Here is a 24061-nt window from a genome sequence, read left to right as displayed (position 1 = left end):
GCCCACTCTCTATGAATACCATTCTTTTTCTGAAAATTGTCAATCCACATGTTTGGTTATTTTTAAAAATTCATTCATTATTCACTCAACATGTATTGGGTATGTCTGTATGCGAGACATAATCAGTTACTTGAGGTTCAAAGAATTTTGACAAAACTCCACCTTCAAGAAGTGTCCAGGCTCCTGCATTTAAGGACATTATCACAGCCAGTGAAGCAAACTATTCATCTTGCCCATAAGCATGAGAAAACTGTCCACCTGCTGCTTATTTTCCAAAATGAAGTTGTTTGCTTTGTTTCAGATTCACAGCAATAATAAAGTAACACTCACCTGGTGCTTACTCTGAACCAACACATGTATACTAAGTCTCCGAATCCTTACAGCAATTTCTTTGGATTCTCTCCATCTGACAAATGAAGAAAACTTGTCACAGTTGAGGTATTTGACTGGTGTCAGACAGTTAGCCAGTGGAATGGTAGGATTCTAATGCAGGCAGTCTGTCTCTACTACACATACTATTGCTTCAAAGTTATTGGACCATGTTATCTTCACGATACAATGTTTTTCTTGACATCTACCTCCCTGTTTGAGGTAACTGTTTCTTGGAAAATCCTCCAGGTGATTTTCTTATGAAATGCATTCCTCAGCCTACTCCATACCTTTTGTTCATTTGCCCCATTCGGAAGGGCTGATGTAGAAAGAGGCAAACAAAACAAAACAAAACAAAACACCTCAGTTTTTCTTTCCTATGAAAAATATTCCATCCCAATGGGGAGAAGATAACTAAAAGATTTAAATATTAAATCAATTGATAGTCTGTGAACATCAGAACTGTTTATAGGAAGAAACAAAGTCTTTCAGGTGTATAAAGGAATAAGTTTTTTTCCCCATTTTATGCTTAGCAAAGTGGCCAACTTGTAACTCTGGTATTTAAAACTTTATGTGACATATTAGTTACTTTTATTAAAACAGAGACATTTCAGGGGCACCTGGGTGGCTCAGTTGCTTAAATATCTGCCTTCAGCTCAGGTTACCATCCCAGGGTCCTAGGATCAAGTCCCCCACTGGGCTCCTTGCTTAGCAGGGAGCCTGCTTCTCCCCCTGCTTGTTTGTGGGCTCTCTCTCTCTCTCACTCTCACAAATAAAAAACAAACAAAAAAAGAGAGACATCTCAGAAAGTCGTTTTCTTTCCTTAATATGAAATGCTATAAAGGCCAACAGCTGGAATCTTTTGCTTTTATAAGCCTTCTCTGATTCCAACTCTGTTCATTTTAATTTAGGCGCAATGCAAGGAATTCTTAATAAAGGTTTGAATTAACTAAATGAAATTAGTGAGACAAAGTACAAGCCACTTGAGAAATTATTTGACCTTTAGTCATCATTTCTTATTCCACATTATTATTTAAATAATGTTATCCGTAGATATCTTTTTAGTTTTTCAGGTCTTTGTTAAGGGAATTGTTCTTAAATACCATTTTATTTTCAGACATTAAAAGGCCTTATTAATCACCTGTATTTCCTGTTCTTTAAAAAAAAAATCTAGTTTTTATGTAGCTTCTATGGTAATTTCTAATTTTTGCAAATGCTGTTTTCCCTGTATAAAGCTAAGTTATATTATTTTATAGTTAGAAAATAAATTACTTCAACTTTAGGTTCTGTGCCAACCTAGGTGATAAGGGAATATCTTAGAGTGAATTTTAATCGAATGTTTCTTGAGCATATCTGTTGAACCTTGAAACCAAAAATTATTTCAGTTTTTGAATATAGACTATTTTGCTAACTAACTGATAAGTTTTAGGTAATGTTCATAAATGTCTTCCCAAGTTCTTTCTTCATTTATAAAATAAATACAATGGTAGTCAACTTATGTGATTGTTAACTAATTATCTTTTAAAAAGTGCCAGGCAACTTCTTACTCTTTTCCAAAATCACTCAAATTTCATTTTTAGTTATTTCCTTGTCAATATCATAAATAACTACATTTTCTTATAAAGTTTTCTTTCTTTTTTTTTTTAAGATTTTATTTATTTATTTGAGATAGACTGTACAAGCCTGTGTGTGAGCACAAGTGGGGGCAGGGGCAGTGGGAGAGGGAGAAGCCAGTTCTTCACTGAGCAGGGAGCCAGACCTCCGGCTTGATCCCAGACCCAGAGATCATGACCTGAGCTAAAGCAGATGCTTAACCAAGTGAGCCATCCAGCTGCCCCTCTTATAAGGTTTTCTACACATTATCTATGAAAAACAAAAAAACAAAACAACAAAAAACAGAAAAACAAAGAACCAAAAAAACAAAACAAAACAAAACAAAAACTGTTCCTTCAGTCACTACTTGACAAGCAAATTATTTCTGCTGATGTACTTTTATAGCAAATAAGATATGGAAGTCATTTCTTCTATAGTGCTTTTAGTTAGTTCAAATTCTGTATGTATTTTGATTCATTATAACTTTAAAGCAATGAGTCAGTTAAAAATACAAGGTTGACATTTATCCAGCAAATTGATAGATACAAATGCAAGTAATGCTAAAAAAAAAAAAGAAGAAGAACCAACTAATTTATAGTTGTTGTGTTATTATTTTTATTGTTAGTGCCCTTTTAATTTTATCTTAAATACCTTTATCACAATAATATACCAAAAACTATTACTCTAGCATGACGTGAATGGGAAAGCTTGAGAAATTGCCGAACTTCTACAAACTTCAGTTCTGCACATCTGTGAAATGGGATTAAAAAAAATAGTATCAAATTATTGTGAAGATTAACTTTTTAGGATATCAAAATGTGTTCCTAAATTGATGGATATGTAGTAGATACTCAGTAGTGTGCAAATAAATCAAGACCCACTAAAAGAGAAAGGCGAAGACTCTTTATTCAGAGCTTGCTATATAACAAGGGAGTTAACCACTGCTACTTGTAATGTGCAGAGACTTAAAGGCAGGCAAAACAGTGGGAAAGCTTTATAGTGGAGAAAAGGGACGGCTTCAAGTGTGCCTTGGTTCCAGGCTTTTCGTGTGGGGAAGCTGTAAGGGGGGTAATTAGAAGTGAGGCATTCAATGTGATTAGTTAAAGGTGCGTATTTGTCTTACTCTGGTTTCTCCTAAATTGAAAGTGGTGACACAGTTTAGTGAAACTGTTAGTTAATCAAGTCTTGACTGCTTTGGTTCAGTTATTATAGATGTTATTGTTTAGCTTCCTGGATTGCAGCTGGAGGTAACAATGTGACTTCCTGCAAGTCTGATGTAGAGCAGGTTGAGTTTCTAGGCTGTTTATTGTAGATATGATTTCGTAGTCAAGTTGCCGTAAGCTGTAGACTTCTACTTTTATGTATGGTCTGGCCTCTGTCCATTTGTGTATTCAGTTTGTAATAGGTTTTAGGTTCTACTGCTGCCTTCTTTCTCTCTTGATATATTTATTTAAGTATATAATGGCTGATACTTTCAATTAAATGCCTGCAATGTTTTTGAACTTTTATATAGATATTTTTCTATTAAAAAATGTTTGTCTCTTTTTTTTTTAATTACCCAGATTTGTATTTCTTTGGCATAGTGAGTTGTACACCAAATACAGCAGCAATTAAGAAAAGTAGCTAATAATTTGATGTGGCTAAAGATACATTAGCTTTAGTGATATCAGAAATTTTTATTTAATTTAAAAGCTTCAGTGCACTTTTGTAGACAAGGTTTCAGTTGTTGCAGGATCATTCAGTCATTGGTGATGAATAGTTTTAGAGATGCAGTGTTCCACGTCTTTGAAAACATTAGCTAATTCTTAGTTATCCAGACCAGGTGAAGACAAAGGAATTATATCTGCTGCCCATTGGTGTAGCAGGCGACCCACAATGGATCTCTCCTTGCAATTTAAACCTTTCTCCACTTCTTTCACGTCTTCTAAGCAATAACTATATTAACAGATCCGTTTTTTTCCTTCTTTTTTTGTCCTTTCTTTCCTAGAATAGGTTATATAAGTGAGTTGAAAAACAGGAAATGTAGGCAGAATAAATAAAGGATGAAGAAAAATAAAGGATCTTAGTATCTCAAAAATGAGACCAGTTTCTAAATAATTAATTATAGGCTGAATATTTGGCTGCTCATAAAATGGGATTTCATATATTTTATTTTGTGCTACTACCACATTTCCCTCAGATTAAATTTTGTAACTTTGATAAAAGTATCCTAGGAAGGTTACTACACACATGGTAATTCCCTTTAAGATTTTTACCAATTCACCACACAAAATTAAAAACACAAGAATACTTTGGTCTTCTCTATCAGATTTAGGATAGTGTGCTAAATGTGCTTCCTAATGATATATATAAACTAGAAAAAATTCAAGCAATTAGATAATGTAGGAACAGTGATGTCATTTTTAATAATGACTTTTTTTTTAAGATTTTTATTTCTTTATTTGACAGATCACAAGTAGGCAGAGAGGCAGGCACAGAGAGAAAGAGGAAGCAGGCTCCCCACTGAGCAGAGAGCCCGATGTGGGGCTCGATCCCAGCAGTGGCTTAACCCACTGAGCCACCAGGCGCCCATAATAATGACTTTTTAAAATAGAATTTTCAAATGTGTTTGTCTTTGCTGCTCAAAAAATCAAAGTCATGATTTCTTATTTTTTGAAATAATGAAACTAATAATAGTAATATCAGCTTAAACTTATTGAGTGCTTTCTTCACTATGCTAAGTGTTTTAAATTAACTATTTCACTTTTGTTTCACTAAGTCCTATGAGGTAGACATTAATGTTTGTCTCATTTTAAAAGTTAAGAAAATTGAATATGGAGAGTTTAGATAACACAAATAACAAGAAGCAAAGCTAGAAATTGAGTCCAGCTTTCCACAATCTCACATGGAGGCCATACCTAAAATAACAGTGGGCTGGGGGAAAGTTCCTCAAGTTGCTATTAAACGTCTTACTATGTATGAAACTAACACTTTTCATACATTTAATGGTAATTGGATACAAGAAAGTAGGTTGGATATCTGGAGTCTCACACCCTAGAACAAACTCTTTGGCATTACCGCCTTAACCCTATCATTTAACCAAATTCAGTTTCTTCACATCAGTGATGAGAAAATTGAACTAGATCACTGATAAGTTCCTTATAATTTTAAAAATTACCTTATTATTGAATGATGTTTTTGAACTAGTTATTATATTTTATACATTTATATATCTTCTAGAGAATATTTAACTGGAAAATGACCAAAAACATTTTGGGTTACCTCTACATACTTTCGTTCTTACGTGATTTAATACAGAAGAGAAAAACTTAAGGACACAAGTGAAGGAAGCATCTCATAGCTAAATGATGTAGTGGGAGAATTTTGTGATGATATAACAAGGTTACTCTGGTAGCAATTTACCAAGGATCAATATCAATTCTAACAACAGCTGCTTCTTGATGATAAATGATTGTAGTCTCAGGATATTGGTTTTACATTTCTTCCAAAATATGTCAAGGATTCCTGCATGGTATCCTTGATGTGATGCTTGGGATATATATATATTTTTTTATAATAAAAAATAATAATCTATTAAGCCTAAAGAAGGAGATCTTCCTACTATGACATTTCATATCACTAGATACTTTTTGTTTCAATGTTTTCCCCATCTACATAGTAATTTTTAAATTGTTCAAGTTATGAAGGAATAAATGAATTAATACAGGAGCTAGGCACTGTGTTGGACAATGAGGGTATAAGAGTAGCAAATCAAAAGTCCTGCCTGAAAAGAGTTTGTATTCTAGTTGAGGAGATGATTTTTTGCAAACCATATGCCAGGTATTATAGGAAAAGGCAAAGGAAACAAATCAGCTTAAGTGTCTACAGAATGAGCTGTAGTTGAGCTGTAGCATTATTAGAGAATGAGGGTGTAGCTTGCAATAGGAGTTTTGGTAGTGCAGGTTTGAAATGAGTCAGAAGGAAAGCTAAACAATAAAACCAACCAACCAACCAACCAACCAACCAAAACCCACATGAACAAGGGCAAGGAGATGTCTTTTTGAGAATACTTTTATAAAATCTGTGTTTTTGTAATATTTCCATTATGTACATGTTGAGAACTCTTTTATGTTATCAGAGGAGGTGGGGTGGGCTTCCTCCCAAATTTCCTATTTATCATTGTTAGGAAGGCTTGAAATATGATTTTGAAATCTCTTGATTCTCATTAAAATCATCCAATTCAAAACAAAATCCTTTTTTGGCCTTCCTCGAAACAGCTCTCAAATGTCTCTTTCCTCTTTCTTTTGTCATGATTACAATACAGGCCCTCATAACTTTACAGAAATTACTAAGATGTCTCCCTAACAAACATCTGCATTTCTTTAAATGGGCTTTATTTCTAAATATAGTGTTTACATTGTCCCAATAAAAGACAATATTACTGAATATTTGAGCCCTAATTCTTTTCATTTCTTTTGTTTTCATCGATTTAGATTATACCTATCACTTTTATCAATGAGATAAATCTGAATGATATATGTTATATAAGAACTCTCTTTATATGATATATAATCCTATTGTCAACAATGGTTGAAGGATTTTTGAACATTAATCCTGGGAAATTCCGTTGGTCATTCCAGTTGACCAGTCTCTGAAATTTATTTTTTACTACCCTCTAGTTCACACACACAAAATTGCCCAGAGCTCTAAGCATTTTCCCACTGTTGATCTCTTTCAAAATACAGATCATGTTGGGGCTTTCTGTTTTAGTTTGGAGGTGTGAGTAGGTAGTTAATTTGTTTTAACAAAGAGGTCTCTTTCCTAATGCATTACAGATTTGTCTCTTTTTTTACTAAATGAGAATATAATGTCGAATTGCCTTTGCTTTTTCTTCAAAGTTCTTAGCAATGACAGGGATCTTAAAAATGGTTCTAAGATCTCTGATTTACCACTAATTTGAGAATATTCATTCCTCACCCTCTCAAATTATAGTTTTTATACAGTAAAATATTAAGGGACCTTTTTGTGCAGTGTTTTCTCTACCAGTGACTTCCTTAAAATCTGGATATATTATTTTATTACACTATTCTTTGTAAACTTTTCTTCTCTTTTTCTTTTCCCCATTGCTAACATTCTTCTATTTCTCACTGACTTCCTATGGGTTTTCATTGAATTTAGATCATGACATCCTGTTAAACATTATGTGAAACCCTTTATAGTACCTGCTCTAGATTCTTTATTTAAACTTATGTTAGAAATTACAAACAAAATCAAAGTATCTTTTAATTTCTCAAGTAAAAATTTTTAGACCTCCTTCTCTAATTCTATCTTCAGGTATCATAGAAATCACTTCTAGTAGATTTGGACTTTGGGAAGAACCTCTTTGTTGTAGCGCATTATGATTTCCTCTACCGGTGTTTCTTTATTCTTTAGAGAATCTGCTTTTTCTGTTAGTGAATGATTGTATAACCTCCAACATTTTTTCTTATAATAAATCTTAGTATTATTCCTTTTCTCTCCAATCTATGAACAAAGTCCAGTACTACATGTGTGTAAAACTCAGTACCAATGCCTATAAATGTGTGCTTACAGATTTGATTGAGTGGAATAAGTGGAATATTTCCTATGTCCTCGTAAATTGGAGTGATTTCTCCACTCCTGCCACAGGCTAAAGTAGCAGCAAGATATTTAGAACTTCCCAGCTCCAATCTTGATGAAGGAAAAGAGGTTGGCAGTACATACATACATACATAGCAATACATTATTTCGTGTACATTAAAGTCTGTGCTCCCACATACACAGAGACAGGAGCTCTCCTTATCAAATCAACAAAATAATCTTCTTCCCTATCATTTACCACTGCCTTTTCCTTCCTTTCTCCTAGCTTATCTCCTTCTCTGGACACTTGTTTCAATGAGATTTTCCCTAGTTCAAATATAACCAGTAGAATAGAAATATAACCTGTGTAGTTTGCCCTTGACCCACGTAAATAGATCAAATAAATATAGTAATTTGCAACGCTCACATGTCCCGTTGTAGTATGAGATGGATGCGTAAGTAACTATAAACTCATGGAGTATCAGAGTGGAAGGGGTCTTACAGCTCTTCTAGCACAAACTCTCTCATTTTATAGATGTATAAACTATATGGAAACAGATAAAACCTATAACTCAGCATTCCTTACTTTCAGGGGAGCCATGGAAAGCCCTGTTCTAATCTCTCAAGTCTAAGTCTAACATTCAGTCCTCTGTTGGCTCTGTCTGGTTTTTTACTGGTCAAAACCATGCAAATCTTCATTTTGACTTGAAGTCTAATGAGAGTTCCCATCAATTGGTTTAAAAGGCTCCTGCTGGGAATGCAATGAGAAGCCAGAGACCCTGCTGCTGTTTGCCTCTTCTGTTTATTCTTCTGTGAGACTCCCCATAATCAAGAGTTAATGGTTTAGGAGGGTCGAATGGAACTGACAGAGCCAAGAACAAATTAAAGGAATTAAAAAAAGAAAAAGAAAAAGAAACAGGGAGAACAATGTTTGCATGGAGACTTAGTAATTACGGGCTTAAAAATAAAATGATCTTTATAAGTTTCACAAATGTTTCAAAATTTTCACATGCAGACCTAAAGATAACTACCACTTATTGACCACATATTTATGTGTCAGGTTCTACTCTGAGCTCTTTACGCTTAGATCCTTAATCTTCACAACAAAGGTAGGTAGAGATTACTACTGCTCACATTTTATGACAATAGAAACTGGAGGTGAGGTTGCAGTGTCTTTTTGTTGAGACTTCCAGCTTGAATGATCAAAAGTGAGATTTGAACCCAGATCTCTTTGGTCTACACTCGATGCTTTTAACTTCCAACCTTCATTTGGGGAAAGAACACATGACATCAACATATCCAATAAATAATAAACAAATTATGTTATAAGCCCAATAATTATTCAACATAAGATTGTTAAAAAATGGTACAGATTTCTAGTTTCTGTCATTATATATATATATATATATATGTATATATATATATATATGGGGCCATCTTTATGAAAACTTTTTTACTCTAGCTTACTAAATAGTATTACAAAAGTCCTCTCACCCCTCCTTGAATTTTCTGGGGACTCAAAGTCCATTATAAGCAGAATAATTATAAAAGCAGGGAGTCACTTCCGTTCTTGAAACATTCTCAAAAATAAGTGATAGCTGAAAAGGCTTTGAAGTTTACAAAGTGGAGATATGTAGCATTTTATTTTCACACCAGAATCCCCATTTTTGGAGTAAACAAAATTCCTGACCTAGTAAAATGACTTGGTGACTCCCTTAAAAGCTTGGTTACTCAAGAACCAAACTAGCATCAGGTCTTAAGAATCCAAAGTGAGTGACCTATCTATTAAATAATGATTTTTTTTCCTGAGAGGACTTGTATCACTGTTTGTAGCTTTTTTCTGGTACAGGAGTTGGATACTGGCAACCAGGTTACTACAACACCGAGACACCAGGGACCAGGGAAATGCTGTTTGTTTAAGGAGAGTCTGGCGTCGAAGAACATTTCAGTGATCTTTATGAAATTATTTTACACTTGAGCAATTGTCAGCTGGCGTAAGAAACCTTTGTGAACAATCAGAAGAGGCATTTTTCCTTCTTTGTTCAAATGTACTAAAGAAGAAAATCAGAGCTAGGAAAGAAACAAAGAGGAGGGAGAGGCAACTAGAAATGATACTTCGCTTTGGAATGTTAATGAATGTTTTATCTAAATCATTTAGATGGTTATTTTTTAGTATTATTACCACAAGATTCCTAGCTCTGCTCTGCATTATTCGAAACATCTCATCAAGAAGCCTATTCTTTACTGTACTAGACCTGGAGAGCTCAATTGTGAGTTTCTTTACCCTTCATACAATAGAATTGGGAGATTATCATCAACTTTCTATTCATATTTTGTGGAGGTTACTTAATTTATGTATATCTGTATTTATTTATTTATTTATTTTTACAAATCCATCTTTGTCTGCCGGAGCTCCCTGTTCAGGCCAGCCTGTTAACGATGATTGCTCCTGCAAAGGCTTGAGAGAGAGAGGTTCTATTTCATTCTCAATAAAGATTGATGGCATTTTGAGAGGTTCAGAATATCCTTTGATTACTCCGGGAAGCGGAATGGAGAAGATGGTTGTGGATGGTGGGGGGCGGGTCTGCTCATCAGCTTCCCTTTGTGCACTTCCTGCCATTGAACATACCCTCATCACAAGCATCTTGTGTTTCAGCCCCTTCCCTCGCTCACCTGCCCAGATGAAGAATTCCCCTTTCCCGTTGAGATTCTGACAGACCCCAGTGTTCTAAAGCAAGGCCGGTTGGTGCTCTGTAGTTTTCACTCAGACGCTGTCAATGAAAGGCTGCGGACTAGCCTCTCGTTACCCCTGAGCAAAAGCTGAATCGAGAGATGGGTAGACACCGTGGGAAAAATTCCAGGGGTGATGGCGGCCCTTCTTACTGCAAAACGTTTTCTCCACTGGGATGACAAAACTATTGCAAGTCAGAGAGGGAAAGAGATGGGAAGTTTAATTCACAACTAATTCCACCAATAATCATACATTGTGGTTAGTAACATCCGTGCTTGCTTTCTGTCCCTGGAAGAAAGTAATAATGTTTGAAAGTCTCAGTGTATTGGATTATGTAAAACATACATAATTCAGATTCATTTGGAATCTGGTATATTCTCTTTTTAGTTAAAGCCAGTAGTAACTACGGTGGCTGTGGTTGGGCTGGATTGGATATTCTGGGTTGAAATGAACAGATTCATTCTTTTATTCCTAGTAATCCCATATATTTATAAGACTGTGAGATGATTTAAAAAAAATGATAAGAGATGTTGCCCATTATTATGTGCCAGGTATCCTGTTGTTTAATATTTATTAGTTCATTAAATCTCATGAAGACTCTGGGAGGTATTTACTATTATTACTGCCTATTTTGTACATGAGGAAACTGAGGCATGGCTATTAAATGACAAAACCAGGCAGCCTGAGGGAGGTAGGTGGGAGTCTGGGATAACTGGGTGGTGAGCACCAAGGTGGACACTTGATACAATGAGCACTGGGTGTGACATGCAACTGATAAATCAGTAAATTCTGTCTCTGAAACTAATAATACATTATGTGTAAATTAAACTGAATTTAACTAAGGAATTTAAAAATAAATATATATTTTTTTAAATTAAAACCCAGGCTTAAAAAATTATAAAAAAAAAAAAAAATTAAAACCCAGGCAGCCTGGCTGTAGCACCTGGAGAGTCTGAGCTCTTTACCACCATGATGCATCTCCTCTCACTCTGCTTCTGACTTTTTTTTTTTTTTTCTGTTTTATTATTGCTCTAAGTTCCGTACTCAGTGCTTTAAAGATGAGATGAGTACATGAGTAAAGAATTTTGACTTTTTAAATTTTTTTGATCCTCAAATTCCTTATAAAGGTTAATGTTGATCTTTAAGGGGTTATCTGAATAGTCTTCACGTAGTGCTTCCACAAATTCAGACAGACATTTTCATTCATCTCTGCCAAATATGAGATTATTTCCAGCCAGTAGCAAAGACCAGCTGCTCATTCAATCATTTATTCTTTGATGGAACATGAGTGACTTATCTACTATGTATCCTAACCCTCCTGATTACCTCCTATGGACACATCCAGCCCTGTCCTCAAAAAACTTACAGATAAGTAACTAGCCAATAAAATGTAATGAGAAAAAAATGTTACAGTAGAGAGAGAGAGTGCATAAGGAGCCATTTGAGCAAACTGGTGTTTTTAAATGGGGAAAGTAACAAGGTCAGATTGACTCCTAGTGGGAAATTCTGGCAGCTTTTGAAATGTGAACTAAAACAGATGGATTATCTGCTGAGGCAAAGGAGATAGCATGTAAAGTTTCATGTGGGTGACTTTTTTGTTGTTGTTGTTTTTGTTTCTGTTTTTATTTTGTGTAGTTAGTTTGTGTAAGTGATGGTTTTGGAATAGAATCAACAGGATTTGGGTATCGGTTGGATATTACAGAATGAGATAGAGAAATCAAGGTGACACCATGTTTTCTAATTGGAAAACTGAGAAGATGTTAACATCATTATTAGTGATTTAGAACACAGGATGTAGAATAAAGACATACAATTAATATCTTGGAATATAAATAGATAATGCTCTAAATCAAATGAAATTACGTCTTCATTTGGAAGCCACCATTATTCATGATTCATGACATATCGTTATTCTTTTTTTATATTTTAAGATTTATTTGAGAGAGAGAGAGAGAACTCATGAGCTGACAGAGGGGCAGAGGAAGAGGCAAAGAGAATCCTCAAGCAAATTCCCCACTAAGTATGGAGCCTATTGTAGGGCTCAATCCCAGGACCCTGAGATCATGACCTGAGCTGAAACCAGTAGTTGGCCATCTAACCAACTGAAGCACCCAGGCACCCCAATATTGTTATTCTTTTAGAGAGGAGTTTCAGTAGTGTGGAGAGCAGAATACAATTATCTGAAGAGTAAAGGCAGGAAGTGGGAATGTCTTTGAAAAAGTCTTCCATATGAAGGGAAGAAAGGAGACAGAATGTGAGCTTAGAGAGAAAGTGGTCTTTTCAGTAGGAGCAAGTCCTTTCAGACTTCACTTTAGTCCCTTCTTTCTTTTTCCTAACAACAAAAATAATTCTTGCCAGGACTTTGTGAATTTGGTGGATTTGACTGAAGACAGAACCAGTGGGTAAGACTGAAGAAGGATCACATCTAGAGAAAAATCTTCTAACTTACCCTTTTCTCTCCTCTTTGCCTTTCTCAGCTCTGTTTTCTCTCAGGTTAACCTGGGCCTCTAAAATTTTCTTTTTGTGTTGTATAGTATAATCTCTCTCTTATCTGAAAGGTTTGAATGCAGCTTTTGGTTGATTTACCTCCTACTTCAAACATTTCACGAAGTTTTTTTGGTAATTTTTCACAAAGTTAGTTAGTTGTCTCCCAAAAGATATTCAGACCAGTCATAATAACAAATAGCAAATTTTCCACTTCATTTAATTTTGAGAGTAAACTGACTCACATAGAGCCATTTAGATTTTACTCTCCCTATTATATAGAGAGAGTTATATTATAACTCGGTTATATTATAACCGAGATGTGTTAGGGAGTTTAAAAAGATTGGCTAAGTCCTGAAGGAAATGTAGTGGTAAGTCATGTGAACAAAGACTAAGGAGGGACCAGTAAATCTGAGGACTCTCAGAGGTAGAAAACATGGCTTTTTAGAAGCACCATTCTACGTGGTTGAATGTTTGTTCAGTCTTACCAAGAGATGAGCAATGGAGAGAAAAACATGTTTGAAAAATCAAGAATTCAGAATTGGTGCGTAGCTACACCAAAATAATATGGAAACTGAAGGCACTAAAGGTTATACTGAGGGTAAATGAAGTAATTAACCATTGGTACAAGTTCTTTAAAACAAGCAAACAAAAAAGATCTATCAGGGCACCTGAGTGGCTCAGTCGGTTAAGTCGCTGCCTTCAGCTCAGGTCATGATCCCAGAATCCCGGAATCTAGCCCTGCATCGGGCTCCCTGCTCAGCAGAGAGTCTGCTTCTCCCTCTGCCCCTCATTCTTCTGTTGTGCTCTCTTTCACTCTCTCTCTCTCTCAAATAAATAAATAAAATCCTAAAAAGTTAAAATAAAAAATAAATAAAAATAAATTTATCATCTATTATCTACTGGATTGTGGATAATTGTATACTTAATGTGAACCAAATGTTATATAGTTTCTTCCTTTACATACATACATTCGTATTTAAAAAAAAAGAACACTAAGAAGAGAAGGGGCATTCTTTCCCCCATTTTAGGCCAAGGAAACTCAGAGAGGTTGAGTAGCTTGTGACAGAGCTAGTAAGTACACAGGATTCAAACCATTATCTACTTTACTGCAAAGCTCAGGCTGGTAAAATAAGATGTCGGGTAATTAACTGAAAAGCACACAAAAAAGCAGAAGATCTGACTGAATCGAGAAAGGGAATCACCAAAGTGAATGAATAGAAGGCTATGGTCAGAAAAATTTTACAAATTCTGTGTTGGGAGTTTTTCCAGTTGTTATGAAATATCCAGGTGGTAAACTGAGGTAGAAGCATAGGCAAAGAGGAAGCTCAGAAAATTAGATAAACAGTGGCCTTCAGGTGGAAAGGGATTAAGTTATGAGTCACATATCACAGAGTAATTGGAATATACCCATGAACATCTGGGTGTTAGAAAGTGCCTGCAAAGACTATAGATAATTACGAGGATAAGGACCTGTGGAATAATCATCTGGTATGAACCTCAAAAAGAGAAGGAGTTTGAAGGAATTTTGACCTATGACCTAGAAGCTTACAGCATAGTAACCTGGGCTCTGATGCCTGACTTGAATCATGAAAGGAAAATACTTTACTAGGAAAGGATATTCCAAGGAAGCCTTCTGGCTGTGCAGGATGACTGCTCATGAATGCCAGATTACTTTTCTTTTTCTTTTTCTTTTTCTTTTTTTTTAAAGATTTTATTTATTTATTTAGTTAGTTAGTTAAGGGAAAGAAAGAGCACAAGTGTGCATGTGTACACGTGAGAATGGGGTGGAGAATAGGCAGTAAGGAAGAGGGAGAGACGTCCAAGCAGACTCCATGCTGTGCATGGAGCTCGATTCGCGGATTGATCTGATTGGTCACTGTGAGTCGTGACGTGAGCTGAAATCACAAGTTGGATGCTTTACAGACTGAGCCACCCAGGCACCACATGAATGCCAGGTTTCTGATAAAATATAAACTTTGGAAACATTCTCAGGAAAGTGAGGGTAAAACTTGGGTGGATCAAGGTTATGTGGAGCCAGACACATCATTGAAAGTAGGGGTAAAGGGGCGCCTGGGTGGCTCAGTGGGTTAAGCCACTGCCTTCGGTTCAGGTCATGATCTCAGGGTCCTGGGATCGAGTCCCGCATTGGATTCTCTGTTCAGCAGGGAGCCTGCTTCTCTCTCTCTCTCTCTCTGCCTGCCTCTCTGTCTACTTGTGATCTCTCTCTGTCAAATTAATAAAAAAAAAAAAAAAAAAAAAAAAGGAAAGAAAGTAGGGGTAAAGCCTCTTTTAGAAAAAGAATACAAAAATAAAAATCTTACTTTTGCAAGATTTACCAAATTCCAAAACCATGAGAACCTATGATGGGTTCTTTCCCAGCCTTTCCCAGGCTATACAATTGAAGATCCTGAAGCTCTCAGCTTTATCGGTTTAATGTAAATTCATTCTGGGCAGGGAAGGTGAGGAAACATGCAAGAGTAATGGCTGCCAGGAATGAATGTATTGTTGGCTTAAACAGCGTATTAGTGAAATCTTCCTTTGGGGCTTCTGGTATTTAGAAACTCAAGATGGATGTTGCTGGCTCCAAAAATGTAATATAAAAACAAAGAACCCTTTATTTATTGTGCTTCTTTCCTCCTTTCTGGAGGAGGATGGTCCAGCATTTTTTAAAATTTTATTTGTGGGCTGATAAACATTTTATGAATGTTCATCTGACCATATGCTTAGGATGTGCTTGTTACTTGTTTTTGCTTTTCTCTTGACCAGAATTTATAAGCAGGAGAATATGAAGGTATTTCAAAGCAAATAATTCACAACCTGGGCTTGTGTCAAGCTCTCTTGGAAATATCTTCTCCTCCTGCATAATTGACATCCAATATGCTTTTGTATGGTAACAGGCTGGATGAAAATCCTGGAAGTTCTCTCAGATTCCTAATATTACTTTGAATTTCTCTTGCCTGAGCTTTTGGTTACCTACCTCTCAATAATGATTTGAGAGATCAGTCCTAGGAGTGATCGGAATGTCCTCTTCTCACTTACTGTTTCTGGCAAAATCTAAGGTTTTACTAGCTATCTTTTTAATACTCAGATGAGTAAATTTGGAACAAATACGAGAGGAGGTGAGATATTAACACAACTGGTTGCTCATATATTTCAGGAGCTTGTCACCCTAAAAGATGATGCAGATGAATTAAAACAGCTTCTAAAACTCTTAGATGTGTTTGTAAGTAATAAAAATAGTAAAGATTCTTGAGAGAGCCTGGGGTGACTTACCACGTAAGATTTATAGCAAGAAAGGCAGTCTTCCTCTCCTTTGTGATTGTATTTGTAAGATGGAACATTAATATTTTCTTTTGTCAAAACATAGCTGCACATTGCCTGAATATCTTCCTTTCGAAATGATGAATAATAATTACTCTGGCATAATAATACTCTGTAATAAAGGACAAAGGGGCCTGGGAAAAATACTAGGGACTTTTCTTATCTGTCTAGTACTTTTTTGGTTTGTTTGGTAGTCCTTGGGAGAAAGCCCAGGGTATGTAATATGTGCGAGAGTCCAATCTATTTTATTTTTCCCAACTCCCAAGTCATTTATCAAATTATTTCAGGGTCGTAAATCTAAGCACTTTTCTGTAACTCAGCTACTTTCTTTCCGAGACGTATCTTTCTTGAAGAAGTTTAGTGTGCTTTTAAAATCTATAAAATGCTTAATGTGTTAAAGAGGTGACACACAGGAATTCCTTCTCCGCCGGAGTCTGAGAGTTCAAACATTTCTTGCATTACCACGTGCTGCCCTTAATGTGGCAGTTTTCCCTGAAAAGATTCACAATCACAGGGAAGAAAAAAAAATCAATCTAAGCACGCGTTCAGCACTGAGGACTTCTCCTTGGCCTGTTGACAATGCCCCAGCATGAATTCTGAGACATATCTTATTAGGAGTCTGTCTGGATGCGTTCAAGTGTTCACTAGCAGTGATTCAGGAAAATCAAGGCCAACACATACTCGGCAGAGATGTGAATTTCTAATGTTTGTGTTTCATTGACTTTCTCACCCCCATCATCTAAAGAAAACAAAAGTAATGAAGATTTTATTTTAGTTTATCATAATCTCTACTATTAGGTCACTCAGTTAATTTATTTTAGTTGCATTAAAGAATTTATCTTTGGACGTAGAATATGCACCTTTCTGTGACTAAGGGGTGGAAGAGAGTTCTGTGGGGTCTTGTTTTGATTTACTGTGGTACCAAGAAAAACACCATGATTTTTAATTGTCAAAGGACTATTTTACAATGGCTTTGAATGGTGTAATAACCAATATGCATTCAAGGGAAACCTGTTGATTATCACCCTCTATTTTACTTACATCAATAACTTCAATCATTTTTGGGGGTGCCTGAGTGGCTCAGTGGGTTAAGCGTCTGCCTTCGGCTCAGGTCATGGTCTCAGGGTCCTGGGATCGAGCCCCGCATCAGCTTCCCCCTCTGCCTCTGCCTGCCTCTCTGCCTACTTGTGATCTCTCTCTCTGTCAAACAAATAAATAAAATCTTAAAAAAAAAAAAAATAACACCAATCATTTTTGACAGTGGTTTCCAATGAAATATGTGTTCCCAAATTTGCAAAATAGCCTCTTGGCACATAGAGCAATATTTAGCTGTATGAGGGCTCTTATGCTGCTAAGAAACATGTGCTTATTTGATTTGCAGCAGTTAGTGTGGTCTTGCGTGAGTGATACTTGGACAAGTCAGGATTCAGCTGTATTTTCTTTAACTAGAAAAAAATACCATGCCACATACGTGTATTTTACATTACTTTATTCAAAGACATTTAACATGAAAACAAACTTGTAAAATTCGTAAAGCAGGCAGGAACAAAATGTTCCCATTTTACAGAGGAGGACACTAAGCGCTGAAGAAAACTTACCCGCGGGGGCAGCACGCTAGACCGCGGTGTTTCCTCTTCCGGGGCTCCCCTCCTTCCGCTACTTCCCTTCTTGAGAAACCCACTCTGTAACTTTTAGAATTTCATTTATTTATTACTTAGATTTTCGATTTTCGATACTATTCAGCCATAATTACTCTAAAACTGCTTTTTGAAAAACTTAAAGTGATCCTTCCCCGCCAGGGTCTGTTTTGCACCACAGTGTAGAAATCCAGGTGGGTGGTGTGTACCACTTAAACAGATACTAATCGGGATTTGTGTTTGACCTGATGGGCCAAAACTGCGTTTTCCATCTGCCCCATGGCACTTTATCCTTATGTCTGTGTTTCGTAGTGTTCTTAGTTAACAATTTATATCTTCAGGGTGAAAGCCAAAGCCTGAGTTTGCTAGACCGCCAAAGCATTAGGAAATACAAAGATGTCTCAAGAGGTCGTTATCATACTAGTGATAGAATCTTGAAGTTTTATAACTACATGGGAAATATGTGCTGCATTTGGAATTACTCACTTTAAGAAGATTTTTTTCTTTTTCTCTTTCTTTTTCTATTTTTTTTTTTTTTGCCCCAAGAATTAAGATTTCAAGCAATGCCTCCAGAAAGAGTAATCACTGGTAAGAAGAGTAAGTGTACTAGATGAGAGATAATATTCAGATTACTGTATGAGGGTTCAATTTCAATTTAAGACTCATCCTCAGTATCTATAGGCTATGGTGTGTATAATATATAATTCCAGGGATGATAAAATCATATCCAGTAAAGCATAACTTGCCGGCTGGCTAGGGGGAGTCCCCAAGATTCTCATTAATAAAGCCACTCCTTGGGTTTCATATACTTTCCTAACTATCCATCCACCCTTTGGTCCAATATACTTTTGCTGAAAATTTCACCATGTCCATGTCTCTAGTTTGTGTTAGGCATTGAGGCTATCGTGACAATTAGCATAAGTCCTCTTGTGAATCCGCTCACGGTATATGGAAGAAAGTATACTAACGGAGTAAATAAACAACTACAATACAGCGATAAATCATTCACACAGGGAACATAATAAGTTAATAATTTCCTTGAATCAATAAACATAATACAGGGTGTGAGTTCAGTAACTCAGAATGGTACACCTTCTTTGCAAGGAGGCTATAAGATATAGTCGCTTTTCCAATAGAACCAGGGCTGGAATCAGTGGGCTCTGTAGCCTGTTCGTGGAAAGTAAATAAAACTAGGCTGGAAACTAAGAAGTCAAGCTTGGTGAGGAACACTGAGATCAGGTCTCACCTTCTTAACAGTTTTACTATGTTGCCCCTGACTTAGATATTCCAAGAACATCAAGTAGATTTTTTTTCTCCCCATTATAAACCATAATGTTTTATGTCTATTGACTTTGGCTTGTTAGTAACTAGCTGTGTGACCTTGTGAAAATAGGGTATTTGGTGATAAGGTGATCTCTGGGATCCATGTTAGATTTAAGTTAGATTCTCTTATTTCAAGTCTATTTTATATTTTGCCTCCTTCATATACATATATTTTTAAATTGAAGTGTCAGCCATTTTCAAATTTAAAAGGAAATGATTATGACCAGGGGCCTGGCTAATTTAGGTTGACTTTGGCAACAAAGAGTGTAAATGGGAAACTAAGAAGTATTGGCCTTTTTTTTTTTTTTTTTTTTTAAATTCCAAAGTGGTTCACAAATAGGTACAGGGATTCTTTGTATAGTTCCTTCTTCCTTTTTATATGCAGCAAAGTCAAATATGGGGTCTTTTTGAAAATGGTGCAACTACTTAGACTATAGCCAACAAGTAACTCTTGGGAAGAACTTTTTTCTCTTGGGGTGCTACCTTCAATCTGATATTCATTTTGGCTCAGATCAGTTGTAAATACCATCCTGTTTCTGTGAAATGTAACTGGTGTTTGCTCTGGGCTGGTGGGACAGCCACGTGCTGTTTGCTCTGTCAGTAGCTGTACCCAAGTATCCACAGTACATTATTCAGATCAGCTCTCATGAACCAGCTGTCCTAATTCCAGGTGGACCATGAGAAATCTCTCTCCTTACAGCAACAGCTGTGCCACCTGGTAGCTTAAAGAGTAGTGGTTGGATGAATCAGCCATTGTTACAAATTCACTTTTTATCTGGTAAACACTTTGCATAAACTAGCATAACTGAACATATTTCCAACCTGGTCCAGGACTGAAATGAAGTGAACACTGAAAGCCTTATCTGTATTATGTTAAATTGTTTGCTTATTGTCAATACCTATCATTAAGACACTGAATAAAATCGACATGCCAAAATTAGATTTATAAAATTTACAATTCTATTTCTCATCATACTGCTTTCAAACTCTCATGACTTAACTAGGTCCTTCCTATTTACATTCTCACACAGAGATTACTCTAAATACTGTTATTGCTATTTTAAATATATAATAAAATTTCCCCATGCTTGGATTTTTGCTAAGGAAGAAGTTGAACTATTCAATATTTTACGTTTGCCTTATTATTAACAAGTAAATAAAAATAACTCCAAACAACCACTAAAGAGATAATTACTAAATAGAACTCTTATACCTAGTGTCTTAGGGAACAAGATTTATTTAGTTGATAAACAATATCCACAGGTGAAAAACAGTAAAAAAAAAAAAACAAAAACAAGCCACAAATGATCTGACAGTCTGTTAAAAAGAAAAAAAAAAGTTGTCAATTTGAGTGGGTTCAATAAGCCTGTTATTTTGTTTTAAGCTATTAATTTTCTTAGTATGTGTATGAATGCATAGATACATGTACACACAAAAACCTAAAATTGTGATTTTAAGTCTTCATTAATAACACAAAAGGAAGCATATTATACCTAGGGCAGGGTATAGCATTTCAAATTCTTGAGTAATGTCATTAGGCAGAATATTCATCTTATGTACAAATATCTTGATGGTTAAAAGTGATTTTTCCCATTGTCTGTTCCATAGTCTGACTTCTGATTTCAAAGATAAGTAAATTGAGGGTCCAATAGATTAAGAGATTTGTTAAAGATCCCATGGATTAATGGCAAAATATTTAAGAAAACAACCCTATAGGCAGAAGGACTATAGGTGACTGCTGGTTACAGATCTGTGGAGTTGCTGTCTTCAGAATTTCCTGGCCTCAATGCATTGCTCATGTACTAAGACGTCTTCATTAAATATTCTTCATGATGTTGGGTTAAAAAACTTTCAAACAGAGAGGCAATTTTAGGCATCACTTAAAGATTTAGATTTCCCAAGAATTTGGACATCATAAAGACTTACTGATTTCATTTTTACTCTTAAACAAAGATGCTGCAATTGAAACAAATGTTCTTAAAGACAGGTTAAAAAATTTAAGAAAAACTAAAATGCTTTTTCTTACTGAAATGAACTAGTAAAAGGTCTTTAAGAAACCTAGAAGTTTTCCTCTTTAAATTTCTAACAGCATGTGTTAACTAAAAGCTGGGTAATAACTACAAAAAAGTTTCAAATACCACAACACATTTCTGAAGAGAAATATAAACATATACAAGAAAATTGCCAGAAACCAACTAACCACAAAAGATATTTAGAATATGTACCAGGATGAAGGACTATAAATTAATTTTTCACAAGAAAAAAATTGTGAGAATTCATTTAAGAGAAGAGTTAAAGCACTATGTCACGGCAGAGAGAGGGTACAGATAAGATATACTAAAGATATACTAAAGTCAAAATCTACATGTGGCATGCATGATAAAGGGTAACAGAGTCAGATAGCCACTAAGGGCTGTGTGTACACGGAGGAACTTCCCTGGTCCTCCTTTTCCTCATCTGTAAAATGCAAGTCATGATTTTTAGTGATGATATGTACCTTGAAAGGTTATAAGAATAAATAAAACCTAAGATAGTCTTTGACATATGGTAGGTACAGGACACATCTGAGTCTTGCTTCCCGTTTCTCAATTTGCCTAAGAGCCGTCATATAGACGGTTATATATACTAGCCATCATATAGATGGCTAATAGACATATAATGTCTATTCTGTGAAGCAGAATTATAATACATTTCTGTGAAACAGAATAGACATTATAATTAATTGGACTTCAAGAACTGAGTTAGGAAAGTAGAGTTATTAGTGTTTATAAAAAGCATCCTCTACAATTTGTAAATTTTGGATTGACTCCCATTCATATTGACTGATACCATTCATAGCTTCCCTTCATTAGACATTCTGTTTTAGTAATAGAGTAGAGGAGACATATGAGAGAGGTAAGATGTCCTAGGGTTAATGAAAAAGGAACAAAGGATGAGAGCCCAAGTTAGTATTCCTTCAACTGAATCACAGGCCTATTATTAACTATTTGTTGATGTATTTAAAATACTATTATATAATTCTGTGTATTTTTATTTATTGTTATATCCTTATTTATTTATTTTGTGTATGATCGAGTAAAAACTTAAAGTTTCTTTATTTTTCTATTTTTTAATTGTTTTTCAGTGTGATTCTTTTTTGCTGCTGCTTCTTCTCTAAAGAGTCTGAATCATCCTATATTTAATTTTGCTTTATGTTTGATTTTTAAATTTGGAATGTAGTTTTATATTTCTCCTTGTGTTCCCGATTGCTTTTTTCTTGATTATCAAAGAAACATATGCCTTTTTTTTATAATATCTATAACAATATCCATATTTTTGTTGAGGTATAATTGACATACAATACATATTATTTTTAGGTATACAGTATAAAGATTCAACATTTGTATACATTGCAAAATGATCACCACAATAAGTGTAGTTACTCTCTGCACTTACAAAGTTAAGACAGTGTGATCGACTCTATTCTCCATGCTGTACATTATATCCCCGTGACTTTATTTTATAACTGGAAGTTTGTACTTCTTGACCCAAAAAGCAGCATTCCACATAATCAAACTACGTAGATGGATGAGTACATTAATAAAAATAACCACATACATAAATAAACAAAAGGTGTTTTGTGGAATTTGTATATACATATGTGTATGTGTGTGTGTGTGCGTATGAATATATTAGCCAGCTGCCTACCTAGATTCAGTAGGGTTTCTCCCATTCTTGCTGATTTTTTCATACATGGACACACTTTGCTTTCTTTTGCCTGCTTTATGAAAAATGAAGTTTCTAAATCTAGGTGCCTCAAGCATTGATATGTTGAACTTGATTGTGAAAAAATACATAAGTTATAACCAGGCACCAGGACTTGGACGTAATGCCAAAAACATTTTATCTGTCTGCTACCTGACCTGTAACAATGTGAAAAGGCCCATCGCAATGTTAAGAATACATGCCAGGGAAGATAAAATGTTGAGAACCCTTAATAGTGACATGTGTTTAGGTAATAAATGAGTGCTGATGGATTAGTAACATCTTACAGAGATACGTTCTGTTTTAGTTAAAAGGATTTAGAGTGTTTCTTGACCCTAGAAACTTTAATCCTATAGTTAATATTGATAGGAACAATTATCTAAAGATAAAAAATAAAACCCTCTCTGGTTAAATAAAACCCTCTCTGGTTAAGTGCATGTTTAATTTAGATAGAGGTTAGGCATTAAGTATGTATTTTTGTTTCCTAAGAACATGGATTTGTATGATATTTAAAAAAAATATTAAAAGACAAAACCCATCTGGTTAACAATTTAAAATTCCCCATGAGCAATATTAAACAATATAATGCTCTAATTAAAACAATAAATATGAGAAATACAGCGCCTGTTATAAGACAGTTTCATATTTTTATCATTCAAACTGAAATGCAAATTTCAGAACATGATGTATGCAAAGTGCATTTAACACCACATTTGATACTTTGGCTGATATTTGCCTTCTCTATAACCTCTGGCGTCTGAGTCCAAGTTAATCATACAATGTCCGGGTGATAGGGCCACAAAATTAAACTTGACTCTCTCCATCACCCTTACAAATCCCCCCCACACCAGAAACAAACTTCCTACACCTGCCAGTTGATAGCCCACCTCTTTCTAGCTCTGTGGTGCTGACAGTAAATCCCCTTACCAGCTAATTGAACAGATGCACTCTGTACTTCCTGAAGATCCACAAAGCTGGGCTTTGATGGACAGCAGAAAATGGCACGATGAAAAAAACAAAAGCCTTTTAACTGAGAGCACTGCTTTGTTCTGCTCAGAACTTTAAGGTCACTCCAGCGTGTTCTGACTGTGGGGATCTTAATTTTTACTCAACCAATTTACTTGCAGCTGTCATTCTTTCCCATATTAAAAGTTCAGCTCTTCCAGTGTAGGGAATTGGAAGGGAGTGGGGCGGGGAATGAGAAGAGCTTGTTACAAACTAAAAACAGCAAAAACAAGTAAAATCTGGCTTGGCTCTTAAGTACAAAAAGTTATTTTCA

General features: G+C 35.4%; 1 protein-coding gene across 1 annotated transcript in view; it reads left to right on the top strand.

Moving 5' to 3' along the window:
* Window positions 1-24061, top strand: part of ERBB4 (erb-b2 receptor tyrosine kinase 4) — a 1176406-nt gene that overhangs the window by 1136706 nt on the left and 15639 nt on the right. The window lies entirely within an intron of this gene.

Source organism: Mustela nigripes, chromosome 3 (genome assembly GCF_022355385.1).
Source record: "Mustela nigripes isolate SB6536 chromosome 3, MUSNIG.SB6536, whole genome shotgun sequence".
Classification (NCBI taxonomy): Eukaryota; Metazoa; Chordata; class Mammalia; order Carnivora; family Mustelidae; genus Mustela; species Mustela nigripes.
Note: the sequence above shows the minus strand (reverse complement) of the source record. Positions and strands in the feature narration are given on the sequence as shown.